General features: G+C 34.0%; 1 long non-coding RNA gene across 1 annotated transcript; it reads left to right on the top strand.

The window, feature by feature from the left end:
- Nucleotides 1-1,460: 1,460 nt before the first annotated feature.
- On the top strand, nucleotides 1,461-7,444 carry LOC106736390 (uncharacterized). The gene is made up of 3 exons (XR_001371407.2): nucleotides 1,461-1,549; nucleotides 5,218-5,287; nucleotides 7,320-7,444. It is a non-coding gene; the product is annotated as an uncharacterized LOC106736390 (long non-coding RNA).
- The last annotated feature ends 9,893 nt before the right edge of the window (nucleotides 7,445-17,337 follow it).

Below are 17,337 nucleotides of genomic sequence, written 5' to 3'. Positions count from 1 at the left end.
GTGTGTATTGTTACACACAGAGAATTTACGTTCTCTGAAGTAGTTTAAATAGTAGCTATGTTAACAAAATTTCACTTTCTACTGTTTAATTGTTCTCTTTTCTCTCTCTCTCTACACACACACACACACACACATTTGTACATGTGTTAAAAAATAGACGATGATCAACAAGTTATAGGTATATACAGATATCGTCACTAAATTTGCATGTTATAAACCACCCATGTTGATGTTTCTCCAAGATATTCACTTTGTGAGGGTCTTATTTCCATCTCTCCTAGTCATAATCCATTCTGTACTCAGGCTTTTTAAAACACAAGCTCTAATTTACTTATTAAATCACTCTGGGTGCTTTCGCTGTGCACCATATGCCAACAGGAGGCTCTTATTGTCTTTTACCATCTGGACTGCTGATTCTCCACGTCTTTTCTCTCCTCTCTTTTTAAGTGACTATGAACTATCATCTAAAAGCAATGAACTTACCAGCTGTTTAGTTTCCACTCGACACTTTTTCCCTATGTGAGGTTATGCATTTCCAAAGCACCATTTATGACAAAGCATAGATTAAACATGTTCCTAACAAATTAAAAATTGAAATTTAAAAGCAATATTAAAGCTCCAAATAAAATTTTAAGAAACAAAACCTGCATAGCACATACCACTTCGAGAATGTCTCAAAGAATTGTCATATTTTCCATGTGACTTCTGAAATACTTCCTCTTAAGTCTTTTTGTATGTTCATCAAAAATGCCTTAGATGCTGTGATGGGACAGCTCCCCTTAGCACTCCCTGGATAGAAGCTGAAATTAAGTACCCAAATGGTGGTTCTAGTCTTTTATTCCCTGTTTTTGTTGTTGTTGTTGTTTTGTTTTTTGTTTTGCTTTTTGATATAGGGCACATGCACTTGCCAGAAAGAGAGAGACAGAAAGCTAGAAATCACCCCCCAGGGGGGATGGCCATAGTGCAATCCCTTCTCCTCCATTCTCCTCTCAGGATCTTGGGCACGCATGAACATGTGCTGCGGGGTGAGTTTGAGCCACTGGGTCCAGGACTTGAACCATGGTCAACTACATGGGGGTCCAGCAACATAGCCATTATGCCAACTGCTGGTCCCAGTGGTTCTAGTCTTGATCTAGGTTTTACAAATCATTGCCAGGATAAACTAATTGACTCATCATCACTATAATTTTTCAAGACAAATTACAATAAAACCCTGATCAGCTCAGATCTAGAATAAATTAAAATGAACATCAAATGCCTTATGTTCCCGTTAATTGTTTCTAACTCTTCTCTGGTGTTTTATATTGGACTGCTTCGATGTATTTTTTAGGAAAAGAAGCACCCAGTGTTTGTAGAAGGCAATTGTCCAAGTCATTGTGGTTTAGTGAGGACATCCAGCAGCCCCACCTCTCTTATAACCCTTTAAAAAATGTAGGGTGACAGCTATAACTCCTCCACCCATTCTGAATCACTTTAAGAGAGTACTTTGAGAACTTCTATGTTTTTTAACATTGCTTCACATAAACCCACACTCTTCACAATTCTCAAGGTAGAGTATGTCTTATTTCTATACCTCTGCATACCTAACTGATACTGTATATCTTTGTTTAGAAGCTATGGCTTCTATTAAATTTAATTACTTACCCCTGTGGCTTTAAATTGAGGGTGGCTATAAAACAAAGACGGCTTCTATTAAATTTAATTACTTTCCCCTGCGGCTTGCATAGGAAGGGTGGCTTCTATTAAAAACTGCATAGTATAGGTGTGGCTGCTAATCAAGGATGCTTCTAAATGAAGATATACAGTCTGTGGAAATAATTCATCAAAGGAAAGGATGTTTGGTATAGAAATAAAATTGCATGATAATGTCAATTCTGAAATTTATGAAAGTAATGATAGTTCTGAGAAATTTTCATAATTCATGTTGTTCTGCTTTTCTAAATAAAAATTATAGCTTACATCTGCACATGCTATATAGGGATATATTAATGTTCTATTGAGGAAGGTAAATGTTTTTTAACATCACAACCTAGCAGATAAAGAGTAAGGCTCTGTGTTGCTTTAAACTGGTTTTTCCTCTTTTGATAGTAGCTGAATAAAGAAAATGGCTTACAGATTTAGCTATGTATATAGTTGGAAAGTTACAACTGAAAAATGATGTTCATAATCTGAATTGCAATGAAACCAATTATCTGTACTGAGGTTATTCACATGGGAATTCTCCTAAAGGTTTAGTATTTCTTAAAAGAAATTAAAAACAGCTGTAAAAATACCATAAAACAAAAATAGCAGCTGCAAAAGAGATTAACATTCCTAAATTTCATTTGAACCTGATATGTTATTTTTCCAACAGCAACATATATATTCTGATTTTAAAATCTATCTTTATGAAATTTTACCTTTAGAAAAAGCAGGACTACTGAATACATTTTTGATATTACCAGTCTTTAATATGCATTTTATAAAGTTTTCTCTGTTAAGGAGTTTTATTAATATGCTCTCTTTTAGTAACCCTCAAATATGAACTAACATTCCAGAATAATCCATATGTTAATTAAGATTTAAAGATTATTAAGCAAACAATACATATAAGTCTATTCCTCTTTATCTCTTTTCCCCCATTATGTAAAACTGTCAACTGCCTTTCACACTGAACCATGAAGAACAAGTACCTTTAAAAATTTTATATAGTGTTTGCCTTCCAATTAAGCAAACAGCCATAGATAAAACTATACCTGATGTTTAACACACACACACACACACACACACACACACACACACACATATAATAAAACAAAATGCAATTTATAAAACAGATCTGGAGGTGGTGACAGTATAAAACAGTTAGTTTCGCTGTGCTGTTCAAACATATGGCAACAACTTCTCTGACGTGCACCAGATGGAGGCCTTTAATCGATCCGGGCTGTTATACCGTCTGTTATTTCTCCATTAGAAAAGGTTCCTCCTTCCCAATTTATAAATTAAATAATTGCTAAACTTGTAAGTCCAAGCAACAGTACTTTCACAGTATAGACATAATAAATTGAGACTCTTTTTAACAAGGCAGCATAATGTTAATGAAAGAAAAATGATCTGAAACCTATGTTTGTATTCTTTTAACAAAACTCTTGTCATCTGTTTAAATTTAGCCCACATTCAACATAGTTTATATACCTTATTTGTTTAGGTTTTTTTTTTTTTTTTTTTTCAGTTTAGTAGCCAAATGCTTTCAGATGAAAGTATTTCACTATTGGCAAACCCTCTAGGAATTATTGCCAATATTAATAGGGCCAATTAAGTCAGTAAACTTGATTTAAAAACTCTAGAAATTACTTAACGTTTTCAAAGGTAAAAATTACTTTTAATTGGATTTCACATTAAAATACTCCAGGTTTTCTACATAATTTTGAAACTAATTTTTTCCTAAATAAATAAGTAAATCTTATTACCATTTAAATAAAATATGAGGAAACTAGTTTAGATATAAGCCAAACATGTTTTACATATGTTAATACTTCAGAGACAAATATGATGCATAGATACTGTTGTCATAACACTAAAACAATTGTGTAGATTTTGTAATCTTGACTATGCTAACTAATCCAGCTCTCTCTCTCTCTCTTTCACACACACACAAATTATTTAAATAAATACACACATTACATCGATACACACATAGGTATAATTTTAAAAATATGCAAGGAGCTGAGAAATAAGAATACAGCATTTTGGAGTGGTTTCCTGCTATTGTTCTTTTGTTATAAATATTATTTGTGACATAGGTTCAGATTTTGAAGTAAACTAAGATGTATGCATAATAGAAATCAAATGAAAGCAACTATTCTCTGGAGAAATATGCAATCCTTTTGTAGAACCCAGCTTTAATGTAGACTAGTACTTAACATATTCACAGCTTATAACAACTTATGAAATGGTTGAATGTTGAAACAAAATATCAACCAGATCTATTCTGTTTAGCATGTTTATTTATGACGATGTTCTTTTGAAAGAAACCAGGAGTATGATAATGGTTGCACACAGACTAAATAGACTATGTTTTCATGAGCAGTAATTCCATACAAGTTCTAGAGAGAAAAGCTGCATTTTTTCCAATATAATACTACATGAGCAAATGACAGCCTTACCTGATGGCTGATATCTTTTATAGTACAACTGTGACATATTTTATGCATCACAAAGAGTGATCAAAGATGTCTCAAGAGGCTCTCTGTCATGGAATGTGGCCCCACAGCCCCTGTCTGCTTTTAAATAAGGCAATAATGCACCTTTAAAATAAGTTGGACATGCTTTCCGGAGTGATGATTATTTTGGATATATTTGAGCTTGATTTTTATTTCATTTTCAGTTATGTGATTCTTAAAATTATATGTATGTTTCATTTGGTTATTAAATAAAAAGTGAATAACATAAACAAGAGATTGTATATTTTTCAAAGTGTATGTTGAACATATAGTTCTGCTTTTATAGCTTTTGTAATATAATGTAGTTAAAAGAAGAAATGCAATTCAGAACCTAGCAAAACCATGCCCATTTGTTTCCAATTAATACATATTAATAAAAAACTTCAATGTACTTTTTTGTTCTTACACAGAAAATTTTGCATTGCTGTTATTTTTTAAATAAAACTTAACTGACTATTTAGATTTTCTATACAAATTAAAAATAAATTGGAAAATTGTGGCAATCGTCCAGTGAAGTTTTAAGCATATAATCACCAATCCTATAATGTCTGGAAATTTTCCAGAAATACTATTTTCCTAAATACTCTGAATGGATTGGATGAAAATGTCTTGTTACTTGGATTTACCTACATAATTAAATTCCCTCCTTCTTTGAAATCTGTCTTCACGCATAACCAAAGACCAAGAAAAAAAGATATTTTACTGAACTTAAACTCTACTGGATATTCATAGTGAATATTTTTCCAGGGCTATATATTTTTAAACAAACATACAAACAAGTAACCAAAAGTTGTTTGTTCTTGTTTTTATGAAGACTTTTACTAATGAGACCAGGCCATCAGTTGCATAAATTAACCAATGTTGTTTTAAGACAGGGATAGAAATATATTTGTAAAGAAATATCTTGCTATGTGAAGGTATTTTCTGAGGTTTATAATTAGTGATGTTCTAAGGTACTAAAGGATTCTAATACTTTGCTAAATTTCTCTTAAACCTGTTCTCAAAACAACTCAAGGCCAAGCAAAAGACCATGACCTCAGTCAATCGGTCTTATGGGCAAAATCATTCAAACTGCGTTAAAGAAAGTGAGTATTCAACGGTTATATTTATTTCTAAAAAACCTTGCATACCCAATTTGGAGTAAATGTGTACTAAAATCTATGTTGAGCTACTAGGTCATCAATCACATTGCCTCTGTAGCCTTTAAGAACTATTTGGGAACCAGCAGTTAGCATAATGGCTATGTGGCTGGACTCCCACGTAGTCGACCGAGGTTCACCCTGACCCGGTGACTTAAAACTCACGCCGGGCGCGCGTGTGTGTGTGCCCAAGATCCCGAGAAGAGAATGGAGGAGAAGGGATTGCAGCGTGGCCATCACCCCTGGGAGGTGATTTCTCGCTTTCTGTCTCTTGTCTCCCTCTGTCTGTCTGGCGAGCGCACGTGCCCTATAAGAAAAATCTCTCTCAAAAAAAAACCTATTTATAATTACATTAAAAGTTAATTTTATTCACTCTTAGTTCAGTTAAATACATCAGTTCATATTTAAATGTGTGGTACTGTTGTTTGTATATTAATAATCTTTTTTTTTTTTGAGAGGTTTTTTTGCTATAGGGCGCGTGCGCTCGCCAGACAGACAGAGAGAGACATAGAGACAGAAAGCGAGAAATTACCCCCCAGGGGGGATGGTCACACCGCAATCCCTTCTCCTCCATTCTCCTCTTGGGATCTTGGGCACGCACGCACACGTGCCCGGAGTGAGTTTTAAGCCACCGGGTCCGGGACGTGAACCGCGGTCGACTATGTGGGAGTCCAGCGACATAGCCATTACGCTAACTGCTGGTTCCCTATATTAATAATCTTATACAATGTTAATTTCCTTGAAATTGTTTATTACAATAAAATTAGTTGTAATGTGTGAATATATATAAATATTTGCTATGAAGTGAGTGTGCATTTGCCAGAGAGACAGACAGAGACAGACAGAGGGAAAGTGAGAAATCACCCCCAGGGCTGATGGCTATATCACAATTCCTTCTCCTCCATTCTCCTCTCAGAATTCTGGACACACACACAATTGCACCAGCTGTGAGTTTCAAGTCACAGCCAGCCATGATTCAAACTGCGTCAGTCATATGGGAGTACAACACCTTAACCACTACCCCACCTGCTGGCCCCATGATGTCATAATTTTTATGTGTTCCCTCCTGAATCTGAAAACAATATAATGTCATAAAAATGTATTAACTAAAATATTTCTATAGAAAACTATTATCTTGACTTTTCATAGTCATTATATATACATTATAAGATGTATTTTTCTATGCTTTTCTATACAAAAATGCATCATAACTTGTCCAACAACCAATATATTTAGAGCTTCAACATTTACAAAATACAAGTTTGATATCATTTCTGTGCAATCTCTTTCAGACTAGATTATGAGGCTTTAGTTTTTTTCAGAAGGATATTTACACTTTATCTTGCTTTTGATATCCCTAACAGTGTCTTAATCCTCTTGTCAGAACATTAAAATCTTATATTTATGTGTATGTTTACAGATCACAAAATACTTTAACATGTATTATCCCCGATCATTCATATAGTAGCCCAAGAAGGCAGGTCGCATTACCCTTTTACAGGATAATGATAAAACTTAGATTTGATGAGTCACTTTTCCTTTTGAGTATCTCAAAAGTGGCCAAGTGGGAGAAGAGAAACTACTTTTATTTCAAATACAATATTCTTTCCACCTGCTGCTGTCTGTAGGATTGATTCAATAGCCTTGGAAAGTAATAATTCAGCTTTTGAATGACAAGAAGATCATTACAGTATAAGTCAGCCCATTTCCTTTTGCAGTTGCCCTGTAATAAAATGATATAATAGTTAATAAGTACCTTGGATTGAGCCAACTATGGCTTCTTACTTCTGTAATTGTACCACGTTACAATCGTCTATGGGAAAGGGACTCTGGTTGATGTCCTTTAGTCTTTAGCAACAAGGTCAGTGACAGAAACGTAGTAGATGCTCAATAAATGTTTGTTGAATATATCACTTTGGATATTTAGCAGTGTCTGAAAACTGCTATAAGTTTTTAAAAGTGTTATCTCTGCTTACAGGTAAAACTTCCCTGCCACTGCACCATGGATTCAAATAGACTTGTTTGCAAATATGTCTCTAGAACCTGCAATGGCATTGATACATAACTGGCATGCAAGTGTAACAATGTGTGAAATGAATAAACCATGACTAACAAAACCATTTTATACAATTTGTTATATTTGACCACTCTTTTCAGGATACATTCAAGTTTTTCAAATGCTACTGAAAACATGCCACCTGACACTAACATACAAGTTTTTCAAATGCTACTGAAAACATGCCACCTGACACTAACCATACAATGTCCTACATGTAGTATAACCTCTCTAAGAATTACTGAAGGAAGTGATTATACCTGCACAATTTCTTTAGTTTAAAATAATCTAGTCGGAAATCATTTCTATCTTTAGACTCATTTCCTTAAAGGTAGTTCAAACCTATATTAAGCTGTCATATAATAAATTTCTAATTAAGTTAAAATTCCTGAGAATTATAAACTATACAATTAAAAGCAAATTTAGATCATTTTTTCTCTGTTTCTGTACACATACTTGCTATAACCTTCAAGCTGTGCCAAAGATTAAAATGAGCAATACTAGGCAAGTAAAAAAAAAAATTGACTATTTAGTAATTCATATGATTCAAGAGGTTAGCTGTAAAGCAATATGGCCATTCAAATCTCACATGAAAATTGGTGTGATTTATTCCCCATTTAAAATATTTTCTTCTAATTAGAGTCATTATGGTGATTGTATTTTAATACTATAATTGGAGTTAGCCTTCCTAAACAGTTTTCTAATGTCAAGTATGTTATTCTCTTTTTCATTTTCGGAGTGTAATATTTCTCATATAGTAATCTATGCAGAAAATAAATACTTTCTTGAACTCTCACGTAAGCTCCATAAATGCAATTTTGTATATTTTGTTTCTAAAAATTTAAAAATATATCTTTGTAAGGTAGAATGATGGCCTTTAAGGAGACATTTCAACTACAGAGATTGGAAAAGTCTGAAGTTAATGCCTAAGTTCATATTTAAATTACTTTTTATAATTAATAAATTAAAATATAATAGCAACAATAAAAATCCTAAGATTAAGATAACTAGAAGGGGGGACCACCACTTAGCGTAATAGCTATGTCACTGGACTCCCACGTAGTTGACTGTGGTTCGAGTCCCGGACCCGGTGGCTTAAACTCACGCCGGGCGCATCTGTGTGCATGCCCAAGATCCCGAGAGGAGAATGGAGGAGAAGGGATTGTGGCATGGCCATCCCCCCGGGGCGGGTGATTTCTCGTTTTCTATCTCTCTGTCTCGGTCTGTCTGGTCAGTGCACGCGCCGTGATTTCTCGTTTTCTATCTCTCTGTCTCGATCTCAAGTTTTTCAAAACGCGCCCTATAGCAAAATAAATAAATAAATAAACAAACAAATAAATAAATAAATAAATAAATAACAAGAAGGTATAATTTAAGAACTAACAGCAAGTTTTGAGGTTAATAAGAAAAGTTAAGTATTCAATGTGTCTGTTGCAACAACCATGAGTTCCAGTAATTCAATCACTGTATTTAGAAGTGCTAGTGTGGGAAAGAACAGTTGAATTTAAATTCTCCTCCGTGGAACGTCATTGTATTTAGGTAGAGTAAAATGAGAAGTGAAGACAATGAGTAAGGTAATCCAATAAAAAGGAAGTAAACAAACAAATATCATTTGAAATATTAATAAAATTTAAAGGAAATGCTTTTTGTTTGAAAAGAGTACAAACTCATTGGGAGATAAATGTATGCATAAAACAAATGAAGATGATAAATTCATAAGAGGAGATAAAATTCACTTTATAAACCTTATTCAAATTACTGTTTCAGAATAAATTTTGAACTTTTGTATTTTTTTATTTTCAGAGAGGATTTTGCTATAGGGTATGTGCGCTCGCCAGAAAGACAGAGAGAGATAGAGAGACAGAGAACTAGAAAATGTCCATTAGAGCAGATGGCCACACTGTAATTCCTTCTCCTCCATTCTCCTCTCGGGATCTTCGGCATGCATGCACACGTACCTGGTGTGAGTTTAAGCCATCGTGTCTGGGACTCAAACTGTGGTTGACTACATGGGAGCCCAGAGACATAGCCATTATGCCAACTACTGATCCCCTTGGCCTTTTGATTTTTAAAATTTTGCCAAAGGGTATGTGTGCCCATCAGAGATGAGAGAGGGAAGAAAACACACCCAATAAGGGATGGTCCACTGCAATACCTTCTCCTCCACTTCTCCCTACTTTAGGGATTCTGGGCATACCCACAAGCACCATGGCCTCTTTTTCAAGTCACCAGGTCTGGGACTCAAACCACACAGTTGGTCACGTGGGATTCAGCCATCATAACCACTATGCCATTAGTTAGTCTTATTTTGACCTTTTCAAGGCAATTTTCTGGACAGAGTGATTTATGTGATGTGGGAAATTACCAGCGTCTTGCTTTGTCCTGCTGTGACAACCATTCTAACACCTTTTCTTTAGAAGCCATATATGTGTTATGTTCCTGTGTATGTACTTTTTAAAAATGTGGGTGAAAGGAATTGTGCTAACCTAGAATGGTGTTTTCCTATTGACTTACAGATATCGCTAAATAGCTAGAGGAAAAAGAAGTCAAATTTGACCACATGCTCTATAAGGGAGGCTTTGGCAAGACATATACTTATGTATGGGACTGATGAGATACAATTATTTAGATGGATATCAAATGCATTAGGTGGAATGAAAGAAGCCAATCCCAAGTTTATACATACATATAAATACATGCTTATACACACACACACACATATGTTTGATATAACATTCTTATAAAGATACAATTCTGTCTATCTACATTTCCCACTAGGGCCCTTGAAGTGGTTTTGTTTTAGTAATCTTTTTTTTAGGGAGATTTTTGCTACAGGGCTCATGTGCTCACCAGAGAGACAGCGAAAAATCACCCCCCAGGGGCAATGGCCATGCTGCAATCCCCCTCCTCCACTCTCCTCTTGGGATCCTGGGCACACATGAGGTTCAAACCACTGGATCTGGGACTCAAACTGTGGTGGACTACATGGGAGTCCAGCAACATAGCCATTACACCCACTATTGGTCCCAGAAAGATACAGTTCTAACAAGGGATAACAATTCAGTGACTTGCCAAAGGTTAGAGCAGTTTTTTGGAGGTCATGAAACATATCTCCATACTGAATGTGGAAGTAATTCTACAAATATATACTCTGTTAAAACTCATAGTTATATTGTGAAAATATAAGCAAATCATACTGTCAATTAAAAAATAATATATATGCATATATTCTGTATCTAGTTATATATGTTCTTTATATACAAAAAAAATAGAGGATTGTATTAGAAACTAATTAAAGAGTTAGTCCTCAGTCAGTGAAAATAGCTTACATAAAAGACAGGAACAAAATTAAACTTATTTCCTTATAAGAATTATTTATTTTTTAAATTCCATTTGTTATTATTATATTTTAATTTTAATTTTACCAGACAAAGAGAGAGAGAGAGAAATGGAAAGCGAGAAAGGAAGTCACCAGGTCTGGAACTCAAACTTTGGTCAGTTATGTGGGAATCCAGTGCCCTTAACCACCACATGACCTACTAACCCCAAAATTAAACTTCTTAAGTTTTGGTTATTAATGTTGTTTTGATTTTTGTGTCATGTGACTAAATTATCTACTTGAAAAACGCAATTAAATGACAACAAAAGATTCAGATCTTTGGTTGGTTGATTTCATTCCCCCCCCCACACAATCTAGTGGTAGTTAAATTATTTGCTTAAACATTTTAATTGAGAAGGAGCAATAAAATGCAGGTAGGTGTATCCAAAGTCTATTGGATTCATTTTTTGAGCATTTATTTATTTTTTTGTTTGTTTTTTTTTATTTTTTATTATCATCATAATCTTCTTTATATTACATTGGATTACATATAACTTTACAGTGTATTACATTGCTTTTTCAAAAGAGAATGCCATGCATGTCAGTCAATACAAAGACATTAATCTCCCTGCTTCAACATTCGATATCTTTTCTATGTTTTCCCCAATCATTATTATTATTATTATAATTATTTTTTAAAACAGTCAATCGCTATTTCTCATTTTGCTTGTAAAAGTACTTTGCCCATCATGAAATACCTCTCAGACCAATCCAGTTGAGAATACTATACATGTCATCATCAAGAGTTAATAAATTCCATAGAGTATATATACCACACTTTTCCAATCCATTCATCAGTTTGTGGACATTTAGGTTGGTTCCATGTCTTGGCAATTGTGAATAATGCTGCAATAAACATGGATGTGCAAGCACTTTTCTGACTGAGCGTTCTCCTGTCTTTTGGGTAAATACCCAGAAGTGGGATTGCTGGATCAAATGGTAGTTCTATTTGTAGATCTTTGAGGAACCTCCATATTGTTCTCCACAGTGGTTGAACTAGTTTACATTCCCACCAACAGTGTAGGAGGGTTCCCTTTTCACCACATCCCCGCCAACACTTATCTGAGCATTTATTTTTCATGTGCATAGCTGTGAATGGAGCCCCTGACCTAGTAGAAATTTACAAATCTTCCTTTTAGAAATAATTCCTCATGTGACCTAATCAACTGCTTTGAAATAAAACTGGACATAAAAGGATAATCTAATTATTTTTGTTGTTAAAACACTAACACCCACAACCATATGTTTTGACTTATTTCCTAATAAACTTCTGTTTATTGTATTTTAAATTCAGCTGTGTTCTGTATTATGTAATACAGGTTTCTGAAGTAATGGCAGCAGTTTAACTGCTTTATCTAGTTGGGGGAAATTAATTATTTTTCTTTTCACTTGACGTATTTGTTTATTTTGGTGTTGCTCAAACTGTAAACGTGAAAAGCAGATGAAAGAATCTATTAATATCCACTGGCATTCATCTTTTTATGCTTTCTCGCCTTCTCTCAAAATAGCTAACATTAGAAACTATATCACTAAGAACTTAAGCTTCATAACTGGAACCACTAAATTTATACTACTTTTGCTGCTTCAGTTTTTTTTGTTGTTATTGTTTGTTTTTGTTTTTGTTTTTGTTTTTAGAGAGATTTTTGCTATAGGGCTCATGTATTTGCCAAAGGCACAGAAAGAGAGAGAAAGTGAGAAACCACCCCTAGGGGACATGGCCACATCGTAATCTCTGCTCCTTCTTTCTCCTCTTGGGATTTTGGGCATGCATACACATGTGCCCAGCATTGTGTTTCAAACTGCTGGATCCAGGATGGGACCTTGGTCAGCCACACTGGAGTCCAGCACTCCAACTATTACACCACCTGATGGTCCCTCTGCTTTAGTTTTTAAATAGGAGATTTTTAATTGTCTGAATTTTTTCTTTTTTAAGAGAGAGTGAGAATTTTGGGCATGCATACACATGTGCCCAGCATTGTGTTTCAAACTGCTGGATCCAGGATGGGACCTTGGTCACCCTCCATAGGAAATGACTACACAGTAATCTCTTCTCTATTCTCCTCTTGGAACTTTGGACATGCACACACACGTACCCAATGTTGAGTTTCAAGCCTCTGGATCCAGGACTTGAACTGTACTCGGCCATGTGAGCGTCTGGTGATGTAACTATTATGCCATCTGCTGGTCCCAATTGGCTGAATTTTTAAAACCAAAGAATCATTGGAAAGAGCTCGCTGATTACTACTGTCAACCATCTTTGTTTCCAATGCCTTATGAAAGTACAAGATTTTTCTCCATTTTGAAGAAAGATTCCCCAAGTTTTCAGATATCAGTGAAGTAAAAGTTCATGGACATCAGGGACTTGAATTAGAATGCCCAATTCCCAGTGTCATGTTACACCAAATAAAAAACTTAGTAAAAGATATCTATAAGTTCAATACATTAAGCCAGTTGCTTAAATACTATAACTACAATTTTTTTAAAAGAATGATTTCATTTGACTTTATTTATTTATTTGTTTTTAAAATTTGACCAGAGAGGGAGAAAGTAAGAGAGAGAGAGAGAAAGTGAAAAAGCAAAAGCAAACCACCAGGTCTGGGACTCAAACCATGGTCAGCCATGTGGGAGTCTAGTGCCCTTAACCACCATGCAACCTGCTGGCCCCTATAACTACAATTTTAATTTAGGTTTTGGTCTTTTAACATTTCAAAGTATTCTGAGAGGAAATTTCAATTTGGAGACTGTTGTGCATAGCCTTCTCTTGCATACTAAAAATTTGTAAAAATTGACACAATTGATTCTTGCCCTGTATAGGGGAAACAAATAAACAAATAAACAAAGAACTATGACTACAGCTTCCAGAACCTAACCAAGCTACTGTTTTCAATCATAATCTAAAATGTTTTAAAAACATTCTATATTTAGTTTATCCTTAATTATCCTAGGCTAACAGTACCTATGCTATTTGTCAAGACTATGACCAGGAAAACATATAGCTGGAGAATTTTTTCCTCGTCTTACATTCTATGGCACTGCGTTAATTGACAACCATGACTTAACATATTGTATTAAAAAATCAGAACAAGAAAAAAGGACCCAGAAAGAATAATAGGCTTGTAACTCACCAGCATTTTATTAGATCAAATCTTGACTCTCACACTGCCCAAGTTGTATCCCTCCCCAGGCCGAAGGACAGTAATGTGCTAGATTGTGTTTGAAGTCCTATTACAGAGATGTCAGTTTTAGTTTGAAACATAAACATATTTTTATTTATACATTAGTGCTTATAGTGATCAATGACAGTGTATCTAGTGTACTAGAATTTGTTTTTGATCAGTATAAAAGCAATTATTCATAAAACTCAAAACAGCAGCAAAGTTGTGAAAGAAAGGAAAAGAATTATAGGTTTCTTACAGGGAAGGTAATTTTAATATAGACGAGATTGGTCCAAGTTCTGCCATTTGGATTGATAGATTATCTAGCTGAACTATCATTTCAATAATCTCAATGACAGTATAGCACTGGATACTTGGTACAGTATTATAAATTAAATTTACTGCAAATGTTATTGCAGAGAATATGGAAAGAGATCTATTATTTGTGTTTGTGAAAGTTTAGATAGGAAAAAATTTAAGATTCTTTGACAAAACATAACAGAAATGATCTATATGATATGGTTATATTACCAGTTGTCAAAAATTTCACTTTAGCCATTACTTCTTCATCAGTATCCTTGAATTATAGTGACATGATTCCACTTGTGAGAAAAAATATTATATTAATCAACTGGAATGTTACCCTTGTAAGGTGATGCTTTGCAGGTTTTGGCAATGTTATAATACAGTTAACTTTTTAAAGAAATACATTGGCTTCTATTCATTTTGTCTAATATTGAGAACTTGCAGCAGATACAAAATTAAATTGTCGGTAATCCTTGTATAATGACAATAAGAATTGCAATTATAACAGAGTTTATTGCATTCATGCTTACCAATTTAATATATACACATATACCTTTATTAATATATCAAAATACATGTATGTGTATGTAAAAAATACATTTACTATAATTAAGGAAATAATCTATCTATCCATTTATCTACAATACAGTTATTACTTCCCTAACTAAATATCTTTACATAAAATAAAAGTAGTTTATATTTTTCTAGTATATTGCATATCATCAGAAAATTCATTCTTCATCATCATTGTTACATCACATCTTATATGCTGGTCTACAAGCGAAGATCCCCAGTATTAAGTATACTGGCTAAAATGATCTATTTCACTTTCCTGTTCATTGGTCCCAGTTCAATGCATTCACACATGCCTCTCACAAACTATCTTTTCTGATAGACAACGAAAAGGAAAAGCTACCACAACACTAAAATAAATGCTAATATTTATTGAGTCCTTTTGACATCTGGCCATCTTTTGAGAGTGTTAGACTTCCTAACAACTGTATCAAGATATTATTATTATATCTGTGTTAAAATAGAACACTGAGGCACAAAAACTAAAAACTGTGTCTCAGCTAAAGCAAGTAGGAAAGCAAGGATTCAAATACTAATCTTTGAAGAAAAGGAAGTCGAGATTTAATTTTGCATCTTAGTTTTTAAGCATATGAAATATACGGGGATCGAAATGCATTTTGGGCGTCCTTTCCCTTTTGGTCCTTCTAAGACATTATAGTAGTGTGCACATTTTCCACACTAGAAAAATACTTTGCCCGTTGTTCAGATAGCTGTCAATTTAGGGTGCTGCTATAGTTGAATGTCCTATGGGGAACTTCAAAACTAGAATCCTGTAGATACCAAAGGAGACACTACAAAGGAAGATTATTTCAATAAAGTTTTTCATTTACCATTGTGAAGTTTTCCCAGATGTCACATGGATGTAGAATCATGCATCATCATCGGACTATCTGGTTTTACTAATCGTTTTAAGCACGTACATGAAAGAATCCCATATATGCAATGTTACCTAAAGGGGAAAATCTCATTAGTCAATAAGAAATACCACACTTCCCTGCAACGTTGCTAAAACATACTGACTATCTGCACTCTATGGTAGAGAGCGAAAAATTGGAGAACATAGAAGCAGTGAAGGTACTTAACGAGAATAGGACTGTGGAATGGGGGAGGTGAAGAGAAGAGGATAGAGAAAGATAGCAAGTGAACAATAGAGAGGCAGGACGTTAGTGAGAAACAGATATGGCTTATTAACTGTTGATGATGACATGTATAGTATTCTCAACTGGATTGGTCTGAGAAGTATTTCATGATGGGTAAAGTCTTTTTACAAGCAAAATGAGAAATAGTGATTGACTGTTTTAAAAAATAATTAGAATAAGAATAATAATAATTGGGAAAAATCATAGAAAAGATATTGAATGTTGAAGCGGGGAGATTAATGTCTCTGTATTGACTGACATGCATGGTATTCCCTTTTGAAAAAGCAATGTAATACACTGTAAAGTTATATGTAATCCAATGTAATATAAAGAAGATTATGATTATAATAAAAATTTTAAAATTTTTTAAAAAATTGCTAAAACACATCCAGTGTAATAAGTGAGACATCTTTATATGAGCTCGTAATATAAAGAAGATTATGATATAATAAAAATTTTAAAAATTTAAAAAAATTGCTAAAACACATCCAATGTAATAAGTGAGACATCTTTATATGAGCTGTGCCCTCGTATTTCTAGCTACATCCCCCACACACCCACACATACACACTTGATTGTGAGTTAAACTTTAAGATAAAGGAGAGAGAAATTTGGTGGCAGTTGTAGAAGCCTGGAGAAAATCTCAAGGCCATTGATGAATAGAAATGAATTGAAATTAAAAAGTAGAAAACCAAACCCATTGTTACATTGTTATAGAAATTCACAGTATTTTATCTCCAAACTTTGGGAACAGTGACTTTTGGAATCCAGAGTTTTTCAGAGTCTAGAATGACAATATAATGGCAGGGTTCCAAATACCTCAATCATGCCTGAGCCAGCACTTTCTGATCAAATACATCAGCATTGCTACAGGAAAGTATGCTTATGTTCACCTTGGGATATGGACAAGTGATAGAAAGTCAATTTTTTGCTACCAAAGAGTTGTCTTTTTAAGTTTTAAGATGATTTCTGAATCTTAGAATTGTGCATAAGAAATTAAAATTTATTATATTTGTGTAGAATTACTACTTTTCATTCCTTTTACTTTTTTTATTCTGAATTACCCATCTTCTAATTTTCTGGGCTAATAATTAGATCCACACAGTGTTCTCATCTTTGAGAACTTTATATAGAGTTCCATTCTTTTTCTGCCTCACCTTATTTCAGAAAGGGCTATCTTAACTAGCATAGAATTAGACTTGGATATCCTAAATAAAAACGTATCCTATTTGAAATAGGCAGAATCCTGATAATAGCTGAATCATAAAAAAGAAATTGTATATCAAAACCATTTAAAAATTGGAATCTCTTTTGATTATTTTACCTCCAGTAGGAGGCAATTTAATTATTCTTTTGACACATTTTATAAGCTGTTGGTAAGTAATCAT

Source organism: Tupaia chinensis, unplaced genomic scaffold (genome assembly GCF_000334495.1).
Source record: "Tupaia chinensis unplaced genomic scaffold, TupChi_1.0 Scaffold139594_1, whole genome shotgun sequence".
NCBI classification, from domain to species: domain Eukaryota; kingdom Metazoa; phylum Chordata; class Mammalia; order Scandentia; family Tupaiidae; genus Tupaia; species Tupaia belangeri.
This window is presented reverse-complemented; position numbering and strand designations above follow the sequence as displayed.